This window comes from Colobus angolensis, unplaced genomic scaffold, assembly GCF_000951035.1.
Source record: "Colobus angolensis palliatus isolate OR3802 unplaced genomic scaffold, Cang.pa_1.0 Scaffold101, whole genome shotgun sequence".
In the NCBI taxonomy this organism is placed as follows: Eukaryota; Metazoa; Chordata; class Mammalia; order Primates; family Cercopithecidae; genus Colobus; species Colobus angolensis.
Window position 1 is genome coordinate 6542702 of NW_012111031.1, and position 9164 is coordinate 6551865.

The following is a 9164-nucleotide window of genomic DNA, read 5'->3' on the forward strand; positions in this document are numbered from 1 at the left end:
CCTGGGTGAAATCTTTACAGATATTGGGCTCCAACAAATCAGGTTTCTAAAAGGAGCACATCCTCCAACCTCAAGTGTGTGTGTGTGTGTGTGTGTGCATGCACGTGCATGCACCCAATATCAAGATGTGAGAATTTTACAAATATTTGGTCTTTACAACTGACAACGTCTTTCTCTAATATTGACTCTGTACTGGTCTGTTCATACATATATAATCTTGGAAATGGTTATTTTTCATCAGCCGATAATCTACAAATTCTGGCAACCAAAATACACTCTCAGAGCAATTGAGGTGGCAATGGAAGTTACTGCACATCCCGGTGTCAGATCATTTCCTTTCTAACACGGCAACTTTCACTTCTCTGTCCCTCTCTGCTTGAAATGACGTTTCTTCTCATCAGCTGCTGTTAAAAACAATAAAGACTGCTGAGAGTTAGAACAACTATATCTGTTCTTGATGATACTGACTTCCAATATTTTGGACCTAAAGCCTCATCATCTAGTACTGGCACACAATTTAAATCAGACCCCATTAGCAAAGGGCATGGAAGCATTGGGTTTTTAGCATCGTAACTGTCCTCAATGTTTTTCCTGGAGTTTCTTATTTACTGACCACCTACTACATGCCAGGTACTGTGCTAAGGCAAAGGAATTTCTAGGTGATTAACTTTGTCCCCAAGGAACAGTCAGGCTGGAAGAAGGGACAAATATATAAACAAACTACTTCTTGATAATATGGTGAATGATCAGTTAGAAGAACCCTTATGATTGGTATGGGAAGTAGAAGGGGGTGGCAAAGCACAAAAAAGGGCCCTTGGCCTAACTTTGCATTTCCAGGAAAGCTCACTGAAACAGATCATTGTTGAACTGAGCCTTGAAGGGATAAGAATTGCAAGATACAAAAGTGTTCCGGATACAGAGAACTCTATGGGCAAAGAATGATTCCCAGGGGTCTAAAGGTGGTTCCATGTTACTACCTACAAGGTAAAGAGGAGCAGAAGATAGAGCTGGTGAGAGGAGAGTGGTCTGAGCAGCTTGGGTTTTATTTTATAAGCCTTTTTTTTACATCATAGTACATGTAGTAAATTTATCTATGTGGAATATGGGGGTAAATCAATAAGGCTGCTCATAGCTTGGCCACCCTTGGAGCTAAAGGGATCAATATTCCTGCACATCTATAATCCAGCCCAGCACACTAGTGGGCAAGGTCTGCTAAAAGAAATAAAGAGCCACTAAAAGCTTGAAAGGAGGCTTATCACATAGTGTCACAGTGTATTTTAAATTGCTCATCACTCTGGCTACAGTGTGGAAAATGGATTTACTTAAGATTTAACCACAATTGTTAGGCACTGAAGAGGCCTGAACTGGGCCAGCAGTCAGACAGAGAAAGGAAAAAGTTCAAGAAACAATGAGCAGGTAAAGTTGGCCAAACTTGGTAATTTAATACCTGCAGGAAATAAGAAAACAGAGTCCAGGGCAGCTCTCTGCTTTCTGGGCTAGGTATTGAATTAATGTACAAATTTAGAAATCCATTTTGTTCAAAAGATTGAGCTCTTTCCCCATTTATCACACCACACATATTGAACTAGAGAGCAGTTTATTTGTTGTTATTGTTATTGTTTTGTTTTGTTTTGTTTTGTTTTGTTCTTAAAGGCTTCCTGCTTCTGACAAGCAAAGAAAACACTGAAGCCTTCTGGTATCTTCTCTTCTCTCCCAAAGTCCTGTTTGAATACTAGAGCCAACATTCTTAAAGAGAAACAGTGAAAGAAAGAAGGGACTGAGGGAGGGAGGAAAATCAATCAATCTGGTCTGCTGTGTGACAGCCTGATATTAAAGTCTCCTTCATTTGGGGCCCCCCTGTCATCTGTTGGATGCTCGAGCACTGCAAGGAGCCTTCCTCAGCATAAGTAGCTCTTTTGCCCCTTTTCTTTCCAAGGCATCAGATCCCAAGATAATGGTATGGATCTCAATTCTTTCAAATGACCTTAAAATAAACACAGCCTCACCACTTGCACAATATTAGTTATATCACCCCATAGCTCTAGGGAGCAGCTTTCTGAATAGTTCTAAATCAATGTAGCTTTAGATACCCCAGTGGGTACCATCAATATTTCCTGAGAGATGCAGAAAAAGTTCAGAAAACCATCTTGGCACATCTACAATGAGCACATCAGGGCCTGGCTCTCTTATGTTCCTGTCGCCTGATCTCAAATATCACTAGCCAATTCTGGATGCCCCAAGAACTGCACAAAAATTCTTCTTCTAAAAAATAAACTTAAGAGGCATCACAACAAATGCAATGCATGGATCTTGTTTGGATCAGACAGTCGCTGGGAGAAATTTTATTCTGCTCTGGGTATTAGATGATATTCAGGACCTTCAGTTAATTTGGACAGGTGTGATGATAACATGGTGATTATATAAAAAAATCAAAACAAAATGCCTGTCAGTGGTACATACTGAAACATTTATAGGTGATGTATAGAATTTGCTTTTTAAAAAAAAACTTGACTGAAAAAAAAATGTTGGGGAAATAAAGATTGGCCATCAGTTGACCTGTGGAAGCTGCATCACGAAGGTCTAGGGGCTCATTTTACTATTAGGTTGATGCAAACGTAATTGTGAGTTTTGCCATTGAAAGTAATGGCAAAAATCACCATTTTTGTACCAACCTTATCTACTTATCTAACATATATACACCTATGTGTTCATGAGAGATTTCCATCATAAAGCTTTGTTCTACTTCTACTTCATCTATCGACTTCACCTGTTAGATTTGCATTCTCGGCATCCTGTTAAGCCAATATGCATTTTAGGAACGCATTGGAGCTGGGTAAAAGGGAAATTCTTTACTAAATCATTGACCCTGTTGAAGGAAAATAATAATCATAACTACCATGATTGGTGTTTATTACATTCCAGGGGCTGAGCTAATCATTTTACATACATTAGTTCATTCAACCCTCACAATGAATCTGTGTTTAAGCATGTAAAGAGGAGCCCAGAGACTGACTCCAGACAGTTCTTTCAGGAACCACAAAACATCACTCTATTTTAACAAACTGAAAAATCCTCAAAAGTCTCTGAGGCAATTTTCCATGAATTCCTGTAATTTTGCCTATATTCTTAAAGATATACAGAAAAACATGATTATGATGATAATAACAGCTAATATTTACTGAATACTTATGGTGTATGAGGCTCTAAGTATTTTCCATGTGTCTCACTTGAGTTTCACAACAATCTAGACGGTAGTATGGTAGATTAAAGGCATTGATGGTCCCAATCAATGGCTTTCCTGTCTGTATCCATGTCCTTTCCAGCTCCTGCCTTCAATAGGTGGAAGATATTTCACATCCTTTGAATTATAGTAGTATTGTGAGTTGCTTTCACTTATGGAATGTGGTCCACAGAAGTAACGATGAATCCGTTCCAAGCCTAGGCTTCAAGAGGCCTTGCACACAGCTGCTTTCTCTCTTAGACTTTTGCCTCTGCCCTGAGACCTGGCCTGAGGTAATTTGCAGGAGGATGAGAGACCACATGGAGCAGAGCCAAGGGGTCCTAAATGTCAGCCAACCGCCAGAAGCAAAGCCACCTAGGAAACTGGCAGCTAACCACAGGTGCATGAAGGAGCCCAGCCAAGACCTGAACAGCACAGTTGAGCCCAGCCTAATTTGCAAACTACAGGACTGTGAGCAAAAATCAATGGTTATTTCAAACTACCAAGTTTTGAATGGGTTTGTAATGCAATAATAGATACCTGATATAAGAGGGTACTGTTATTTTCTTCATTTGATTGATGAACCAACACAGAAAGGTAAAATGACTTACCCAAGGTGACATAGTAAGCAGTGGAGCTAAGACCCATCTCCGGAAGCCTGACCCTGAAGTCCTTGTTGCCAGTTCAAGCTTGTTCAGTAGATGATCTCTACTAAAGGTGAAGATGGGGATGAGAGGTTATTAGTGTTTGACACCCAGCAGCACAATCATGTCCAGGGTGGATTCATTACAATCATGAGCAACTTAAGTACCCCAATCTGTCTTAGGTATGACTGCTGTAACAATATACCATAGACTGGGTGGTTTAAACAAAAAACGTTTATTTTCTCACAGTTTTGGAGGCTGGAAAGTCTGAGATTAGCGTGACAGTATGATCAGGTGCTGGTGAAGGCCTTTCTGGTTCGCACACAGCTGCCTTCTGTGTCCCCACATGGCTGGGAGAGAGCGAGAGCAAACACTAATACCATCATGAGGGTCCCTCCCTCATAACCGCATCTAAATCAAATTATCTTCCAAAGGCCTCATCTCCAGATACCATCACATTGGGGGTTAGGGCTTAATGTGAATTTGGGAAGGACAAAATTCAGTCCATGGTACCAGCTGTCTTCAGTTCTCCAAGTACACCTCCCTCAAAGCTCCGTCTGCCCTTCCCAGGAGAAGGAATCTCTATCCTCTTTGGATGTAACTTCCATGAGACAGGGATGACGTTTGGTTAAGTTATGACTTGTAAAGGAGCCCAGTGGGGGTCCTGAGAAGCACTGATATGATAACAATTCAGGAGGTCAGAAGAATATTAAGTAGCATCTACACTTAAGACAGAAACTCATCATAAAGTTTTGTTTTATTCTAAAGGTAACAGAAAGTGAGAAATTTTAAGTAAGGAAATAACATGATTACATTCACACATTTAAGAAAATCAGTATGGTTGCAACACGGAAAATTGGCTAGAAGTAACGCTGAGGACATATCAATTCAGAGTTGCAGCAATCACCCAGAAGACAACAGTGGCTAGACTGGGATTGAGCCCATGGAAATAGAAAGAAATATAAGAGATATATAGGAGGTCTATATAGGAGATAGGATCAACAGTTATCTAGTGATTGATTAAAGGAGAGGAAAAAGGTGAAAACCATCAAACCATAACCCCACATAAAGTAAATAACAACCAAGAAACTCTCTTCCATCCCACAGCACCCCTGAGTGACATCTGACCAATTGCTGGAAAAAGTTTGGACTTGATGTTCCCACTGAGTGAGGATTTCTAATGAAGAGTTCCGAGTCATCCTATCTGCAAAGAATAAAGGCAAGCTTAGAAAGAAAATGTCATAAATTAGCCACTTGTCCTAACAGCATTAAAAATAATCTGTCACCTGCTTCTAAGTTTGTTCTCAGTTACAAAGACCATTGTTTGAGTGAACAAAGAGGGTAACGAATCTGGAAAGAACTGTTTACCCGGAGAAACTGATAAGAGCTCAAATTGGAGAAGACCAGCATGTGAATGAGGAAGGAGGTGGGCAACTCCAAGCACAAGCATTCTGTCTGCTGCAAAAGGACCGGGAGACCAACTCAGGCTCAATATTATGAACGGAAAGAAAGCTGATTCCCAGCAGCTGTTCTTGGAATACCCAGAATATTCTGAAAATGACATGGCTCCCCAGTAAAAGATGTTTCCCATGATGAATCAGAAATTCAATATGGAGGACAATATGCTGACAGAGACTAAGGAGGATTTAGGAGTCTCGACTTCCTCCATCAGATACATTGTGCCAGTTTACCCTCCTTTCAGCTGCTTCCTGCTCTGCCCAGCTTAACACTGGACTCCAGCAAGCATTGACAACACGCAGATTGAGGTCACCCTATTTTATGGAAATTCCTCAGAAAGGGAAGAGTTCAAGAATGGAATCTGAGGCATACAGAAACCGACAGCATTTCCTTCAGAGTTGTTTTGATTCTGTTTCCCATTGTTGGCACTCTCTGCTAAGCTCTGGATGACCATCCCTGCATAGATGATTTCCCTGTTGAAATTCCCTCCCCAAACTAATTCTGGAGATTCCATTAACTAGTGTTAACAGAAAAACCACACTCTGTAAAATATTTAAAGATGTTTATTCTGAACTGATATAAGTGACTACAGCCAGGGAACAGTCTCAAGAGATCCTGGGAAAGTATGCCCAAGGCAGTCGGGTTACAATTTGGGCTTTATGCATTTTAGGGAGACAGAGATTATAGGTAAAATCCTAAATCAATACATGGAAGGTATACATCCCATATACACCTGGCAGGGGTGTGTGGCATGGAAGGTGGGATGGGAGGGATGCTTACAGTTCACCAGTGGATTCCAAGAATTTCTGATTAGCAACTGGTTGAAAACTTTATGCTTTGTCTAAAGATTCAAAATCAGTAGAAAGAAATGCTTGTGTTAAAGAGGGATTGTGAAGACCAAGGTTTTTATTATGTAGGTGAAGCTTCCAGTAGCAGACTTCAGCAAGAATAGATAATAAATGTCTCTTTTCAGACCTTAAAGGTGTCAGGTTATCATTCAATCTCTCCTAGATCTGGGAAAGACCTAGAAAGGGAAGGCATAGTGACATTAATGAAAATTCTCTGTAGATGCAAATTCTGCCTCCTCCCCTCAAGAGACAGTTTTTCAGGGCCATTTCAAAATATGTCAAAGAAATACATTTTGGGGTAAAATATTTTTATTTCTTTTGTGGTCTGCTGTCATATGATGCTATGCCAGAAGGTTGGAATTTGGTATCTTACTGCCACAGAGTCTGTTTTGTCAGTCTGGTGATCTCTATTTCAATGTTAATGCTGGTCAGTTCTGCCTAAACTCCAAAAGGGGGCAGTATTATGAGGCATATCCGACCTCCCTTCCCGTTGTGGCTGGAAATTCAGTTTTTCAGGTTCCTCTCAGGTCTCCTTGGCTAAGAAAGGGAGGCCTATTCAGTTGGCTGAGGGGCTTAGGATTTTATTTTTGTTGTTGAATGTTCCTCTTTATTTGACCTGATCCACAACTTACAGAACCAGATAGACCTATCGACAGGTTTCAGCCAACTCAGCAGGAGGGTTTACTCCAGCCATCAAGAAAGCCAGCCAAGTCAAGGGCCGAATGGAAGAAGACAGGAAAAGTTGAATGTTTAGAATGAAGCCAAGACCTGCCCTGCAAGAGGAAACAACTTTGGTTCCTAGAGAAGGACTTAAGGTTAGACCAGGAGGCAGACAAAGAAAAAGCTGAGAAAGGAACCTAGATGCTTAAAGGACACTCTCCTTGAAGAACGAAATTTCATTCTGTTCCACAAGAGGTTAGATCCTGCTAGATTGTTAGCTAATCTATGACAGATTGCATTACACAATGAAACATTGTTTTGAAGTAAATCTCCCCCACTCCATAAAAAATGATATGTTATGGCTCATCTTGCTAATTTTCCACCCATTTAGATTATGCCTGACAGAGAAAGTTGACATTGTTAAATAGTATTATGTTCTCTGAGTTCTGTCAGCTTGTGAGAAAACATCAGACTGTTGTTATATACATTAATCCAAGTTAAATATTTGTAACACAAACATGGGGAGTGTGCCTTTTGTCTTGTCGCTGTCTGGAATCACAGAAATCAACTTGGTTTCATCAAAAAAAAAAAGAACCCTATACTCCAGGGTTATTATACTGACTTTAACAAATTATGGTACGTCATGATGCCCTGAATGATGAATTTACCAAATATAGGAGGGCAAAAAATAGCAAAGGGCCAGAGGCCTATCAACAGCAACTTCCCATTTTTCAGATTTTGGTGGCAAGAGGGGATAAATGATTTAGCCTTTGTGTAGACATCAGTCACCTGCCCTGTATGAAAATTAGGTGGGTAGTCAGTGAGAGGAAATACTCCTGTCATTTTGTTCTCCCTTCTTTAGAATTTCTGATGCTATTTTGAGTAAGACTTGACAAGTTCCTAAATCTGAGAAACAGACACCAAAACAATTTTTTTTTTGAGCCTCTGTCACCTAGGCTGGAGTGCCGTGCTGTGATCTCAGCTCACCACAGCCTCAACCTCCTTGGCTCAGGAGATCCTCCCACCTCTGCCTCCCGAGTAGCTGAGACTACAGGCACACACCACTGTGCCCAGCCAATTTTTGTATTTTTTTGTAGAGACAGGGTTTCACCATGTTGCCCAGGCTGGTCTCAAATTCCTGAGATCAAGTAATCCGCCCACCTCAGCCTCCCAAAGTGCTGGGATTACAGAGGTGAGCCACCACTCCTGGTCCCAAAGCCACTTTTAAACTTAATTTTCAGAGACCAGGGTTACTTGGCAATCTGATCTCATAGCAGGAATTTGAGATCTGCAGTCATTTGGTATACACTGAAGTCCCTGTTTGGCTCCTATTAGCTGGCTAACCCTGCAAATCCCTTGGAGTTCCTGTTTCCATTTCTGTGGAAGAAATGAGCCTTCCTTACACGGCTCTGAGGATTACTGGAGGTCATATCAAGTGAAAAGTGGGGTGCAAAGAGTTCTGTGGGTGTGGGTGACTGCCTTTGGCTTGTTCAAGTCTCAGAAATTTAGCCAGCATGAACAATGGATGAGGAGTGACGATATTCCAGTCTCAAACTCTTGTCTGTCTCAATATAAAGATCAGTTTTTCCATCAGCAAAATGGGTAAACTTTCCTTAACATGTGACTACTCATTTATCTTCATTATTAGCGAATGGAGCATTACATTGAGAATCAGAAGCCTTAACTGTCCTATACAGTGATTCCTAAACTTTGCTACATATTGAAATCACCTGGGGAGCTTTTACATGCCCTGCTGCCCTGTCACAGCCAATATCAATTAAATCATAATGTCTAAGGTGGGGTCCAAGTGTATTTGTCAAAGACCCTCAGGTGATTCCATTACACAGCAAAGTTTGGGAACCACTGCCCAACTCCCTTTCATAGTCACCTAAGTGTACCTTTCAATTTCTTGGCTTTAAAGTATGTCCAACTTTGAAATGGGCATTGAAGCCCAGGACAACAAATCTTGAACCTCTGCACCTGCTCCCCAGTAAACCTGACAGCCAACCACCCTCCTCTCTTGCAGCCAACTGGTAAGTGTGAAACATGAGTAAGTAGAGGGAATCCAGGGTTAGGGAAGTGAGCCTGGGGTTGGGGAGAGCACAGGGCACTCATTCCCAAACTGGGCGAATAACAGAGAAAACACAGAAAAAGATTTCAAGATCACATAAAATTGGGTAATTATGGGTTCACCCAGGATAAGCAGATTACTTCACTGTAGGACTTGTTAGGACCTTTAAATCAGAGTACGATTATGAATCTGCCGGAGGGGATTCTAGCAGCATTTCGTCTGTGCAAACCTTTATTTTCTCAGTGTTTTTCTAGGGCTTGTGT